This window comes from Diceros bicornis, chromosome 15 (assembly GCF_020826845.1).
Source record: "Diceros bicornis minor isolate mBicDic1 chromosome 15, mDicBic1.mat.cur, whole genome shotgun sequence".
In the NCBI taxonomy this organism is placed as follows: Eukaryota; Metazoa; Chordata; class Mammalia; order Perissodactyla; family Rhinocerotidae; genus Diceros; species Diceros bicornis.
The window spans coordinates 16,021,471-16,037,049 of record NC_080754.1 but is presented as its reverse complement, the minus strand read 5'-3'; the positions used below and the strand labels follow the sequence as shown (position 1 = coordinate 16,037,049).

At 45.1% G+C, this 15,579-nt stretch overlaps 1 protein-coding gene across 3 annotated transcripts in view; it reads left to right on the top strand.

Moving 5' to 3' along the window:
* Positions 1–1,523: 1,523 nt before the first annotated feature.
* USF3 (upstream transcription factor family member 3) overlaps positions 1,524–15,579 on the top strand; it is a 50,448-nt gene continuing 36,392 nt past the window's right edge. For 2 of the 3 annotated variants that reach the window (XM_058555797.1, XM_058555795.1), the window contains exon 1: positions 1,524–1,696. The gene's annotated coding sequence lies outside the window, so the exon portion shown is untranslated. Of the gene's footprint in view, positions 1,697–3,243; positions 3,340–15,579 lie in introns of all 3 variants that reach the window. The other variant, XM_058555796.1, reaches the window with a different exon arrangement.

Below are 15,579 nucleotides of genomic sequence, written 5' to 3'. Positions count from 1 at the left end.
ACCTTTTATTCTGATCACAATGGAAATTATTTCCTGTAACAGGACATACTCATACCATACAATTTCATGGAGGTGCTATTAGCATCATTACTAAACTCTGAATTCTAAAGTCTTTCTCATCTGCAGATTTGATTTGGATGTAGTAAGTCCATTTAGAGGCTAATTATAACTTCATATGCCGAGAGGCAAGAGTTAAAGAAATTTCTAGACTGTTTATAGTGCCACTGTTTATAAGCAACATTAAAGGCCTGTTTCACCATAGCTTTTAAACTGCTGTACAAACATAAGACGCGGTTACTGTTTAACTTTACACTTTGTCTCAATACAAGGTCAGCTTCCTCTGTACACAGGCTCAAGTAATTCTCATTATGCCATGCCCTGTGTGCACCTTCTGGAAGTTACCTGGTCTGGTCCATGGACATCTAAGATCTGGGACATTTCCAAATCTGGTTGTGAAAGCGCTTGGGAATCTTTAACCACCACTAGGTAGAGGACACCTATTTCAGGAGGGGAGGGTTATGAAATGTGGAGCGAAACCAGGAAAAGGGAGTTGCGACCACCTCGGAGTTAGGGAACCCTCAGGTCTCCATTCCGTCACCCGCGGCTCTACATCTCCCAGATCTAAGTCTCTACGCACCCAGACTTGAGATTCTAAACCCCATCTCCCAATGCCACATACTCTTCCCTCAGCTGGGAAGCCCCCAGGACATTTCTGAACCCAGTCATCTCCAGGTCGCAGGAATCCGTGCTTTGTTGCAAATGAAGCACGACAGATGACCACAGTCTACAAATTCGAGCAGCGTCAGGTCGGCAACGATCTTCCAGTGAAAGGGCTGTCGGAGATTTCTGGATTCTCTTCCTCCCCACCTCTTGTTACAGAGGCATCATCCCGCCTTCCTGCACTCCAGGCTAAGAGGAGCTTTTTAATTAGACTTGAAAGCCTTCCATGCCCTCTTCCTTTCCAGTTTTTCCACTTCCAAACTCCTACTGAAAGACTTGGAAAGCAGAACAGAGAACACAATACAAAGAAGTTTCTTAAAAACCTCCTTTTCTAGGTTCTCAAGGCGTCCCCTTTAAGGAACCAGGCCCACCTCTTTCCCATTCACCTACTGGCTTTCTTTCCTGTCCATCACTCTACCTTTAAGAATATTTCCTGTTCCTTCAACCCAACTTGTACACCTCCGCCCCCCGGCCCTCCTCATTGGGCCGCCCGAGGCCCGTTGACTCCTCGGTTTTCCCTCCACCTCCTCCCGCCCTCCAGCCTAGTGCAACGGCATCCCGGGTTCTGATTGGCTGGCGCGGCAGCCTCCCCGGGGCCGGGTTGGTGGGCTGAGCGGCAGGGGCGGGAGCGCAGCGCACCCAGGGTAGGCTGTTCGCGTGTCGAGCGGCGGCCGCGGGAGGGGCGGGGAGGGGCGGGGGGGAGGGGGGCTGGGAAAGTTGAGGCCGCGCTGCCGCCGGGTCTCCGGCCTTGAGGGCTCGGGCTCGCAGCGGCGGCGGTGGCCGCAAGAAGAGGCGGCGGGGCGGGGGGAGAGGAGGGCCTGGGCCCGCACTCCCCCAGCCCCAGAGGAGCAGGCGGCGGCCGCGGACGGAGAGATTCGCCCGGGCGGTCGGACACCCCTGCAGTACCCGCCTGGGATCATGACCCAGGCGGGGGTCGCCGCCGCCGCCGCCGCGGCCGAGACCGCGCAGCCGCCGGGTGAGTGACTGCGGGAGGGGGCCGCTGACAGCCGGGGCGGGGGGCGGGGGCCGGGGCTGCGGGGGCGGCTCCGGGGGGCGGCCCCGGGCTCTGCTCCACCCACCCCCTCCCTGCTCCGGGAGGCAAGGGCTACGCAAAGTGTGCCTCCTTCCTGGGGACCCCTGCGTGCGGAGCCCGGTGGGGTGCGAGCGCGGGCGGGGCGCGCACCCCTTTCTCCCCGACCTCCGGGCGCCCGGCGCCCCCTGGTGCCAGGCCCGTGGGGGCTCGCGCTGCGCCCCGGCCCGCAGACGCGCGCGGGGCGAGAGAGGCTCCACGCTGCCCTGGGGGCATAAAGAGCCGGGCATCCAGGGTCACACTGGCTGGCTTTGCCCGCCTCCTTCACCTTTTCCTGTCTCCTTCATCGCCTCCTCTTTCCTTGCCCTCAGAATTTCCTTCGGACCCACTGATCAGACTCCGGTGGCTTGCTTTTTAAGTCTCACCGCTGTGTCGGAGAGTTAGGCTAGCGTTTTCTGTTTAGAAGCCTTTCTTTTCCTTTCTGAATAGGAGCGGTACAAGCGAATGGCCAACTCTTGAAATCGAGCTCCAGATTTCTGAGGAAATAGCTCTGGACTCTTGTTCATGTTGAGCATTTTGATCGTTAGGTTCTCCCATACTCACTGCACCCCCCCCCCCACATTCCTCACTCCCCCTACGGTTACACTGGGATATGGTGCTTTGAGTTTATTAACTTTATCTGGAAATGAGAGACTTCATGAACCTACGTGTGGAATCCCAGCTGTAGGCTTCCAACTTACGTTCTCATATGATTTTTACCATTAAGTAGCTATAGTGACCTAACACCACACAAAACGAGACAGTTGTGGTTAACTTAGGTTTGCATAAAAAAGACCGTTGCTTACCTATCAACAAAGTACAGATTTCTTGAATAAACCCTTCCGTGAGTAACATGGATCCTGAAGCATAGCCGTACCTTTGCTTTTTCTTAAAAAACAAGCAAGCAAACCAACCAACCTGCTTTTTGAAGGATCGACAGGCTATCATAACCTACAATCGCCTTGATGACTTTTCCCTCCCACACAGAAGACTTTTTTAATGTAGTACGGAGTTGCTGTATGGGATACATTTGTTGTTTCCCTTTATTTGTTAAGTACTCTGAAAGTATTTGTTACAAAATAAGCAAAATACTTGGTAATCATTGCACTTCTGAAACCAGGAACAGGATTATGTCTCCAAGTACCACAAGAATGAATACTTAATCTCACTTTTTGCTCTAGTCTAAACAATGCGACTTTTGTATACATAGGTATTACATTCTTTCTATATTTAAAAGAGAAGTTTTGTAAAATCCAGACATGGATGCAGCCTAGAACATTTCTTAATATAGAAGCATTTCATTGCAGGGATCTAAGGGCAACATAGAAGTGAAATAATTGTTTTCTAAGTTAGTTGTCTATGGGACGTCATGGAAATAAAATTCTAAAGTTGAAGACTGCAGTTAGGGAACCAGTCATGTAAGAGAAATTGATGGGTTATTTTCCTGTTTTCAGAGCTTAGCGTTGTCAACAAGGGAAAAGAAACACTAAGAAAACTGAGAATGTTTAACTCAGGTTAGAAGATAAACTTCAGCAGGTAAACTTCAGCAGGTAATCAGCTCAAAATTGTTGCTTATAAACGGACTGAAATTAAGCCTGGGTCTTAACTATGTCTGTCTTGTCTTAACCTTCCTGTTGTCTAGCCCAGTGGTTCTCAGTCCAGACTGCGCGGTGAAATCACTGTGTGTGCTTTTACCTTGTAATCCCAGGCGACTCCCCGCAGAGATCCTCCTGGTTTTGATATGGGGTGAGCCATAGGCATAGGTCTAGTTTTTAAAGCTCCCCAGGTGTTTCTATTCAGCAGTCAGGGTTCACAACTACTAAGAGTAGAACAGTGTCCAGTCTGCTAGGCTTGTGTTCCAGACTCTTCTAAATTAGGCCTTCACTCACCTATCCAGCTTTTCCCTCATTGCTCCCCACCATGAACCTCCAGACCTCCTCGTGGTCCCACAGATATGCAGTTCAGATCCTTGCTTTTGTTAATGTCATTGGTCTTAGCAAATGGACGCCCCTCCCTATGCTGCCCCACCACCGACAATAGTTCTAACTCTACTTTTATGACGGTTTTCCTGATAGCTCTCTCTAACTTTTAGTGATTGGCTCCCTTTGAGCTTTTATGCCACCTATTGTTTAAAAGATGTGCTTTATGCTTATAGCATGTGGTGGTTTAACTTCTCTTGGGTGTGTGTTTCATTATTCTCAAACTTAACTGCAAGAAGTGTTTTATTTTTTGGCTCTTCCACAGTGGTTTTCTTTGAGTTGGCTTGGTTTGCTTTTGAACCCTCTCAACTCTGCTTGCAACCATAGTTTCAGGTTTGATTCCATCCCAGATGTTTCTGTCTTGGTAGCTTCCTCACACCTTAACTCGCATTGAATTCGTGTACGGATGTTAATTTCTTCCATATCTGTTCCTGCTTTCTTCAGTAGGTTGATTATTTTTTCCTCTGTGGCCCCATAACAGCTTGTACTTATTTATGTGTTAACACTAATCATACTGCTATGAGTATGTGTTTATGCACCTTCTCCACCAGACTGCTACCCCCAGAGCGTCTGCGTTGAGCAACTCCAGGAGGTACGACTCACATTGTATTCTTAAATACTGTTGCAACATGACAGAGCTAGAACCCCACCAACATAGGGGCTGTGTTCTCTTCATCTTTTTATTCCTGGCATAGCACTTGTCATTAGTAGGCACTTAATAAATGTTTGTAGAATGAGTAAATGACTGTTGTGTTATATATTATGCAAAGATAACCATATACATCTTTAGCATAGGTTGATTTGGCATTAAGTGATTTTGCTATTAAATATTCTTATGTCCTATACTCCTATTATGGATTTGTTAAAGGTTAGTATAATTTAAGTAATAATGGTTGTGACAGACCCCTTAAACATGTAATCTTCCTTCCAATATGCACAGGGTTATTACCTTGAGTCTTTTACTCTGAGCTCTAGAGGTTGACTCTTGTTATCTATAAAATATTTGTGGAACTCTTGCTAAGAGAAAAGCTGTTAACTGTCCAATTGGATAATTTTTCTTTTTCTCATTAAATTTTCCATATGGGTACAATTGCACTACTTCAGAAGGCCAGATCTTTTAATTAGATCAGTAGGGCATGATAAGTTGCTCCTATTAATGTGCTAATACTGTGTTTTTAATTCAGTTCGTCAAGTATTTATTGAGTGCTTACCATGTGCCCAACACTCTTAGGTGCTAGAGAGAATACAGAAGTAATAACTGGTGTGGACTCAGCTCTTAGGAAGTTTTTAGACTTATTTAGGGGATTGGGGAACACCATATCAAATAATTAAGGGACTGAACACAGTATTCATTAGATGCTAATGTAAACGTAAGTACCCCAAATTTCTGATGTAATTGTTCATATCATGGAAAATTTGAAAAGACCGGATATTCTTTCTTATTTATTTATTTTTTAAATCCAGTCCTTTATCTTTCTATGAAAACGTGACTGACCAAGAGAGTGAACAGAGGACTGGCTTTTATTTTATTTATTTATTTATTTAAAATTTTGTTTATTTACTTTTTCCCCCCAAAGCCCCAGTAGATAGTTGTATGTCATAGCTGCACATCCTTCTAGCTGCTGTACGCGGGACGCGGTCTCAGCATGGCCGGAGAAGCGCTGCGTTGGTGCGCGCCCGGGATCCGAACCCTGGTGGCCAGCAGCGGAGCACGTGCACTTAACTGCTAAGCCACGGGGTCGGCCCATGAAAAGACCAGATATTCTTTCAATGGACATTTATTACTCCCATACTGAGCACTAATTGTTGGGGATACAAATATGAAAGATGTGATTTCTACTGTTTAGAAGCTTACAGTCTAGTGGGAAAAACCAATAAGCTTATAGAATGTATTTTATGTTAAGACATTGTGGAGTATGATGTCAGGGTTTTGGAGACTAACCTCTAGGGATCAGAGAAAGTTTCAAAGAGGATAATTAGGAGTTCCTGGTTGGAAAGTTGATATGAGCATCCAGACAAAGTAACAGGTACAAAGCATGGAAACCAGACAGGGCATTTCTTTTCTTTCTTTTTTTTTTTTTTAATTGTGAAATTTTTGTTGTACATTATTGTTTATCAGTCACCATATAAGTGCATCCCTCCACCCTTTGTGCCCACCCCCCACCCCCCAGCCCCTGGTAACCACCAAACAGTTCTATCTGTCCGTGTGTTGGTTTATCTTCCACATATGAGTGAAATTGTGCACTGTTCGTCTTTCTCTTTCTGGCTTATTTCACTTAATATAATACCCTCCAGGTCTATCCGTGTTGTTGCAAATGGGACGATTTTGTCTTTTTTTATGGCTGAGGAGTATTCCTTGGTATATATATACCACATCTTCTTTATCTAGTCATCAGTCCAGGGACACTCGGGTTGCTTCCATGTCTTGGCAATAGTGAATAATGCTACGATGAACATAGGGGTGCATAAGCCTCTTTGGATTGTTGATTTCAGGTTCGTTGGGTAGATACCCAGTAGTGGGATAGCTGGATCATAAGGTATTTCTATATTTAATTTTTTGAGGAATCCCATACTGTTTTCCATAGAGGCTGCACCAGTTTTCATTCCCACCAGCAGTGGATTAGGGTTCCTATTTCTCCACAACCTCTCCAGCATTTGTTGCTGTTTGTCTTGGTGATTATAGCCATTCTAATGGGTGTAAGATGATATCTTAGTGTGGTTTTGATTTGCATTTCCCTGATGATTAGTGATGTTGAGCGTCTTTTCCTGTGCCCATTGGCCATCTGTGTATCTTCTTTGGACAAGTGTCTGTTCATTTCCTCTGCCCATTTTTTGATTGGGTTGTTTGTTTTTTTGTTATTCGGTTGTGTGAGTTAATCTTTTGTCAGGTATATGGTTCGCAAATATTTTTTCCCAGCTGGTGGGTTCCCTATTCGTTTTGATCCTGATTTCATTTGCCTTGTAGAAGCTCTTTAATCTCATGAAGTCCCACTTGTTTATTTTTTCTTTTGTTTCTCTTGTCTGAGTAGACATGGAATTCAACAAGATCCCTTTATGGCTGATGATGAGTAGTGTGCTACCTGTATTTTCCTCCAGGAGTTTTATAGTTTCAGGTCTCACCTTCAGGTCTTTGATCCATTCGGAGTTAATTTTTGTGTATGGTGAAAGAAGATGGTCCACTTTCATTCTTTTGCAAATGGCTGTCCAGTTTTCCCAGCACCATTTATTGAAGAGACTTTCATTTCTCCACTGTATGTCCTTAGCTCCTTTGTCAAAGATTAGCTGCCCATAGATATGAGGTTTTATTTCTGGACTTTCAATTCTGTTCCATTGATCTGTGTGTCTATTTTTGTACAAGTACCATGCTGTTTTAATTACTGTTGCTTTGTAGTATGTTTTGAAGTCAGGGATTGTGATGCCTCCAGCCTTGTTCTTCTTTTTCAGGATTGCTTTAGCTATACGGGATCTTTTGTTGCCCCATATGAATGTTAGTATTCTTTGTTCTATTTCTGTGAAGAATGTCCTTGGGATTCTGATTGGGATTGCATTGAATCTGTAGATTGCTTTAGGTAGTATGGGCATTTTAGCTATGTTTATTCTTCCAATCCAAGTGCATGGAATATTTTTCCATTTCTTTATGTCATCATTAATTTCACTCAGTAATGTCTTATAGTTTTCATTGTATAGGTCTTGCACTTCCTTGGTTAAATTTACTCCTGGATATTTTATTCTTTTTGCTGCAATTGTAAATGAGATTGTCTTCTTGAGTTCTCTTTCTATTAGTTCGTTGTTGGTATGTAGAAATGCAACTGATTTCTGTAAGATTTTGTACCCTGCCACTTGGCTGTAGTTGTTGATTATTTTTAATAGTTTTCCAATGGATTCTTTAGAGTTTTCTATATATAAGATCATGTCATCTGCAAACAGCAAGAGTTTCACTTCTTCATTGCCTATTTGGATTCCTTTTATTCCTTTTTCTTGCCTAATTGCTCTGGCCAGAACCTCCAGTACTGTGTTGAGTAAGAGTGGCGAGAGTGGGTACCCTTGTCTTGTCTCTGTTTTCAGAGGGATGGCTTTCAGTTTTTCCCCATTGAAAAACTGTGGGTTTTCATATATGGAAGTATGTGGAACTTCCATATACTTGGCTGTGGGTTTGTCAAGAAACTCTTGATTTCATTGAATTGTCTGTCTGTGTTTTCTTGTGTTTCATTAAGCTTTTTTATGATAGCTATTTTGAATTCTCTGTCATTAAGGTTATACATTTTGTGCTTTCCAGGTTGACTTCTGGGTGCTTGTCATTTTCCTTTTGGTCTGGAGATTTAATATATTTTTGCATGGTGCCTGTTGGTGTTGGCTTACCTTTCCTCATAGGGAAAATATATGGTTGCAGTTTCCGCTTGCTGCCGCTGGGTGGGCGTCAAGGGCTGTGTATTCTGGCCCGCCTCAACCCGTGGGCGCTCTCATCGGCCCCTGGCTGATCTGAGGCATGGCTGAGTGGAGGCTGCTGGGGGGGAGTGTGGGAACAGCTGGAGCTGGAGCGTGGGAACAGCTGAGACTGGAGCGCAGCTAGGCCGAAGCAGCTGGGGCTTGGGGGGTGGGGGTGGGTTGAAGCAGCTGCAGCTGAAGTGCCGCTGGCCCAAAGAAGCAGGAGCTGGAGTGCCGCTGGGCCAAAGAAGCAGGAGCTGGAGTGCCTCTGGGCCAAAGAAGCAGGAGCTGGAGTGCCGCTGGGCCAAAGAAGCAGGAGCTGGAGTGCCTCTGGGCCAAAGAAGCAGGAGCTGGAGTGCCGCTGGGCCAAAGAAGCAGGAGCTGGAGTGCTGCTGGGCCAAAGAAGCAGGAGCTGGAGTGCTGCTGGGCCAAAGAAGCTGGAACTGAGTGCGCTGGGCCAAAGAAGCTGTAATAGGAGTGCAGCTGGGCCAAAGAAGCAGGAACTGGAGTGTGTTGGGCGGAAGAAGCCAGAACTGGAGTGTGCTGGGCAGAAGAAGGAGGAGCTAGGGCGCTGCTGGGCCAAAGAAGCTGGAACTGGAGTGTGGTGAGCCAAAGTTGCTGGCGCCAAGTCAACTGGAGCCTGAGTACAGGCCAAGCCGAAGCAGCTGGAGCCGGAGGAATGGGCGGGGGGTGGTCAATCCAAAGGAGCTGGGGGTGGGGCACAGTCCAGCTGAAGGAGCTGAGGCTGTGGCATGGTGGAGCCAGGGAAGCTGGGGCCGTGGCTTCGTCCTGCCAGAGCAGCTGGGGCTGTGGCGTGGTGGGGCCTGAGCTGCCGCTGCCTCTGGTGCGGGGGTGCAGGCTCACCCTGCTGCTGGTTGGGCCCTGGCACCTGGGGGCCACTGCCTGTGGGGGTGGAGTGCAGTCACGCTGCCCCTGCTGGTAGGACCGGGGCGCCTGGGGGCTGCTGCCTCTGGGGACAGGGCTGAGCTGAAGCACCACTGTGCTGAAGCACCAATCGGGTGGGCCGGGGTGGGGGAGGGGCACTTACTTTTGCCTCCCCTATCTCAGAGTTTTCTCGCCTCGCTGTTGCTCTCTGCTGTCCTGAGGGGCTAGCTTATTGAAAGAACCCTTGGAACAGTTCCGCTCCCTCCATAGGGGGATCCCCTCGGGCTGTGAGGGGTCTTGGAGAGCACCATTTTTCATGTGGCAAGCCACCCCTCCCCCTCCTCTGAGAGCCGTGTGGTCTCAGTCTCTGGGTCTCAGTCTCTGGGTTGCAGTCCTTGGGGAAGGAAGAGAGCTCCTCTTACCTCCTTCCACTTACTCTGGGGATTCCAGCACCTCAGTTCTCGGGTGTATGGCTGCCTGGGTTCCTCAGACGTCCCCTGTGTTGTTTGAATAGCTTCTCTTGGAATGTGAATGTCCTTTTTGTTGTGTCTTAGATGGGGAGAGTTCAATGGGGGAAGCTCACTCTGCCATGATGCTGATGTCTCTCCGAGAGGGCATTTCTTGATTAAGGAACTACAAATAGATTGATATCAGTAGAAAGTGGTGTGGTAAAGAATATGGGCTTTGGAGTTAGACACATGTGGTTTGCAAGCTTCTGGTCCTGATGGTCTGAGCCCCTGCAGATCTTGCCTATGTAGGGTGGCAGTAGCCTACTTCACAGTAGGTAACTTCACAGCTAGTGTTAGTACAAAGAGGTGTCCCAGGATTCTCCCAATTCCCACCTATGCTCCTTGTAACTTCCCTTTTGTCTGTTGCCAGGCTGCATGAGGAGCCCCAGACAGCCTTACCTTCCAATTAAGGAAGCCATTATGGGGTCCCCTGGCAAAAGCATTCTCCCCTTAGCTACTATAATTTCTTCTTCTTTTTTTGTGTGAGGAAAAGTAGCCCTGAGCTAACATCTGTTGCCAATCTTCCTCTTCTTGCTTGAGGAAGATTGTCCTTGAGCTACCATCTGTGCCAGTCTTCCTCTATTTTGTATGTGGGACATTACCACAGCATGGCTTGATGAGCAGTGTGTAGGTCCGTGCCCAGGATCCGAACCCGTGAACACTGGGCCGCCAAAGCAGAGCACATGAACTTAACCACCACACCACTGGGCCAGCCCCACTACTATAATTTCTTTCTTTTCTTTTTTTTTTTTTGGCGAGGAAGATTGGCCCTAAGCTAACATCTGTTGCCAATCTTCCTCTTTTTGCTGAGAAAGATTAGCCCTGAGCTAACATCTGTGCAGTCTTCCTCTATTTTATATGTGGGATGCCACCACAGCATGGCTTAATGAGCAGTGCATAGGTCTGTGCCTGGGATCAGAACCTCAGAACCCTGGGCCGCCAAGCGGAGCATGCGAACTTAACCACTATGCCACCAGGCTGGCCCCCCCACTACTATAATTTCTTAAACAGCAGAAGCCGCAGTGAAGGGGTCAAGGAGAAGAAATTTGTAATGTAACCATGAAAGGTACCACTTCTACCTCTATTCTACTTCCTGGACCAATTTCTTTTTGGTTATAAGCAGCAGAAATTGTCTTTGGCTAACTTAAGCAGAAGAGGGAACTTTATGGATAGATACTGGGTAAGCTCACAGAAGTGAAGAAAGGTGGAATAATGAAGCTTTGGGAAGGCCAGGGAACAGCAGCTTCCAGGATCACATGGGTCTGTGGAGCTAATTCAGCCTCAGCTAGTCTTCCTTTTTGTGCATAGAGTCTTATTGGGCAGCCTCATGCCCATCCTAGAGGTGAGTCTGTGTTTGATGGTCCTGTTGCACCTCAGGAATGAAGCAGAGAAGCTCCAAAGGAAAAGCAAGGTGTTGTTGCCAGAAGGCCAAAAACAACATATTTCATACAGAGTTCTTTGGATTTAGCAGTATGGAGATCTTTTGGTGAGCTTGATGTAATCAGTTTTAGGAACAAAAGCCAGGTAACAGTGAGTTGAAGAGTGAATGGGAAGTGAGGCAGAGAGGACCGTGAGTATAAACTGCTTGTTCAAGTAGCCTGATGGTGGGAAGGGAGAAAGCATGGGTACACCTAGAAGCTGTGGCAAGGTCAGAAAAAAAACATTTTTGCTTTTTAAATGGAAAAAAATGAATAAGGATATATCTTAATAGAAAAGCACTAATAGGGAAGCAGAGATTAATAATACAAGAGAGAGGGGCTGGCCCAGTGGCATGGTGGTTAAGTTTGCACACTCCCGCTTCAGCGGCCTGGGGTTCGCCGGTTCAGATCCCAGGCGCAGATGTACATACCGCTTGTTAAGCCATACTGTGGCGGCGTCCCATATAAGGTAGAGGAAGATGGGCATAGATGTTAGCCCAGGGCCAGTCTTCCTCAGCAAAAAAAGAGGAGGATTGGCAACACACGTTAGCTCAGGGCTAATCTTCCTCATCAAAAAACAATAAAAATAAATAATAATAATACATGAGAGAAAAGATATATTTTGTAACAGGGTTACTAAGAAGTAGGAGTAATAGAGTCCAGAACAAAGGTAGAGTGTTTAGTGTCAGCTGGAAATATTAGGGAGGGTTCTATTTATTTATTTATTTATTTACTTATTTATTTATTTATTACTTATTTACTTACTTACTTACTGAGGAAGATTCTCCCTGAGCTAACATCTGTGTCAACCTTCTATTTTGTATGTGAGTTGCTGCCCTAGCATGGCTGCCAACGAGTGGTGTAGGTCCACGCCCGGGATCCAAACCTGCCAACCCCGGGCTGCCAAAGTGGACCGCATGAACTTAACCACTAGGCCATGGGGCTGGACCCTAGGGAAGGTTTTAGAGAGGAGGACCGACTTGCACTGGGCTTGAAAAAGTTAATAGGATTTGAAGAAGCTGAGAAAAGTAGAAAGGTCATTTCAATGGGAAATAGCACAGATTTAGCAAAAAAATGAACTAGCTGATAAGGAGCCCAGGGAAGAGCCTATCTGAATTGGAGAGGATAGAAGAGTAGGTGATGTGATTAGCTATGACCCTGCTCCTTTGTTATGTGCTAGGTAGCAGTGGATGAGTGAGACTGCCAGTGAAGGTAGTGTTAGAGTCATGAAAGCTGGGACCCAAGAGTTTGTATTTGATGCGGTAGCTGTTGGAAAATAGTACTGGAGATTCTGGAGCAGGAGAGGCACGTGATGGAATACAGTGAACTGCAGAGATTACTGAGACATTGGAATATAAAACCATGGGGGAATAGGGAAAAGTCTAGGAGCAAAAAAGACTGTTAACAGTCAGACGTGTGAAAAATGGGGCCTAATCTAAGGTGGTAGTGAGAAACAGGAGGTGATGAACATTGTGAAGAGAATTGATAGGATTTGGTGAGGAGATTTGAAGATTATTTTGGGGTTTAGAGCCAGGTTAAAGTTTTGGTGCTATTGATAAAATAGAGAGATTGGAAGGAGGTCTTTTAAGAGGCAAGGCAGTTTAACATGTTGCACATAGACTTGTTAACTGGTTTTGAAATGAAATGTTCTGGAGAGAGCTTTGCCTAACCAAAGATTTGGAGCAACATCAGTGTTGAAAGGTAGCTTTATCATAAAGACATAATGGCTTTTACCCAGAAACAATCTGAAACTTTGTAGGGAGAAAGCAAATAGAAAGAAGCACTGAGCCTTGGAAGTCAGCATGAGAGAAAGACAAGGATTCATGTTAGAGAAAGATGATGCATAATTGGAGAAGAGGAAGACAATCTGAGAGGAGAATTTCAAGAAAAGGAGAGATCAGCAACCTTGAATCCTACAGGGAGGAGAAGGAAGACAGAGCAAAGACCTTTGATTTGGTGAAAAATTGTCCCCGACCTCCATGGAAGCAGTTTCAGTTGGCAGGAGCAATCAGAAGGCGTACTGCCGCAGGATTAGGAGGGACCGGCCAATGAAGAAAGGTGAGAAGATTCACAGGAATAGTAGGAGAGATATAGAATGAGAGACAGAAAAGACAGTAAGTTCTTGTTTAATGTGAGGAAGCGCTTTGTATTTTGGAAGCAAAAGAGAAATGCTTAATGAGGAAATCAAGTGCTAGAGAGGACAGAATCAAGTATAGAGAATTTCTGCACAGACAGTGGAGTTAGCTTTAGGATGACCCAGTGGGCTGAAAGGATAGATGTATAGACAGAGGTCTGTTATGATAAGTGTAGGATCCAGTTAAGGAACTCATCCCAGATGACCTCCATCTTCCCAGTGAATTAGGGGGGAAATGGAAGAAAGGCAACTGGTGTGTCTTTTTTTGGGATGGGGGTGGGGTGCTGAGGAAGATTGGCCCTGAGCTAACATCTGTTGCCAATCCTCCTCTTTTTGCTGAGGAAGATTGGCTCTGAGCTAACATCTGTGCCCATCTTCCTTTATTTTGTGTATAGGATGCCGCCACACATGGCTTGATGGGCAGTGTGTTGGTCCACACCCGGGATTTGAACCTGCGAACCCCGGGCTGCCAAAGCGGAGCGCGCGAACTTAACCGCTGTGCCACAGGGCCAGCCCCAGGAATACTTATTTTAAAACCAAATAGCTAGTAAATGTCAGCTTTGAGATTTGATCCTAGGTCTGATATCAAAGGCTGTTCCCCTTCCACTGTACCGTTCATTCATTAATGTGGATGAAGGATATGTGGGGGCTTGAGAGGATCTGTATTAGTGATTACAGTGACTGTGCTCAGAATTACTTTAGGAGCTTTAAAAAATTCCTGCACCCTACACCAGCCATTCATTCCTTCATCAGCATACTTATTGATTACCTACTATATTAGTCAGGGTTCTCCAGAGAAACAGAATCAATAGGATATATATCACAAGATGAGCCTGGAGCATCTTAAGTGCCAAAAAGTAAGGAAGTACTAAAAACCTTATTTACCTTAAGGGGGGGGAGGGAGGTGGGGACATGTGAGAGGGACACAGGAGCCAACCTGAGAGAGTGCCCAATGGCCAAAGCTTGAACAATTTGAACAATAAAATAACTACAGCATTAAATTTTGACCCAAAGAATAAAATAAATATCCATGAGTCCATACTGATATAAATAAATGATTGGATAAATAAATGGGGGAGAAGAGACAAATCTCCTTTGCAGAAGAATTCTAAAAAATATAATTAGATACTCCCTTCTGCAAGAGATGGAGATGAATTCCCCTCTCCTTGAGTGTGAGCTAGACTTAGTACTCATTTCCAAAGAAGAGAGTATGGAAGGGAAAAATAGTAAGAGAACAGTAATTACTTGAGTAGTGTTAACAGGAAATTTGAGGAGGAAATTGGTGGGGAAGACTACTTCTGTTATGACTTAAATCCTTCAGTATGCTCTGATAGTTTAATATAAGGTTGTTTTATTTGTATGATGAAAAAATATAGTGAAGTAACACGTAAAAAGAATAAGAAAATAGGATGTATCCTTATTAGTGTTGAAATGCTGGGAAGGGTGTCTGTCATCTAAAGATCAAAAACTTGGAGGAACTCATGAAAAAATGCAAAGCATTTGGGATCAAATTGATGGCAAAACCTTAGAGTATGGAGAACTCTGCAACCCAACACAGGCTTAAAGCGGAAACACTAGAAAAGTGAGTTTCCTCAATGCAGTTCTGGAAAACCCCAAAGCTCAGGGACTTTAAAAAAAGTAGGAGGGACTTGAGGTTGGTTGTCATAGTCTGTATGACAGACTTGAGCTGGGTTGGGTTGCTGTAACAAAATACTTAGACTAAGTGGCTTATAAACAACAGAAATTTTTCTTTGTGGGTCAAGTTCATCCTCAGACTGGCTTCCCTCTTTTGCAAGATGTCTACAAGTTCAGTATTTGGAATTAGATACTTTCTCTTTAAATTGGGAAGAGAAAGGGCATAGCTGCCTGCACCATCAAAGAAAAGTCTGAGGTTTGCTATACCAACCTGAAACCAATCACCGTGGCCAGAAAAACATTATGTGCCAAGACCTGCCAAGGCTTGCCACTAAAGCACAAGGGCTGGTTGGGGAAGGGCACGTGTCCAAGTGAAAACTGGGGAATTCCATGAAGTGGAGAGGAGAAAAGGTCTAGCAAATGTCCACTACAGTATGTTTCTTAACATTGTTAAGGATATTCATGAATAGACTAGATATAAGAAGAAAAAAGATGTTGAAGAAAGTAAAGAGAAACAAAAAATCAATCAAGGAAAAGTAAAAACTTAGTGGGCGAGGGAGGAGAGAGAACAGAATATGACCAAATGTAGCAATAGTTACAATAAATGTGACTGGAATAAATTCTCATTTTTTAAAGGCCCTTAGATTGTGTAGCAACAAATCTCTCAATTTGTGTTATTTCAAGCAAATATAAAACAAAATAACGCAGAAAGGTTAAAAATAAAACACACAAACACACACCAAGCAAATGTTGAATGGAAGAAAATGCATAGTAATTTGTTACCATAGTTTAATTCCTGACAAAA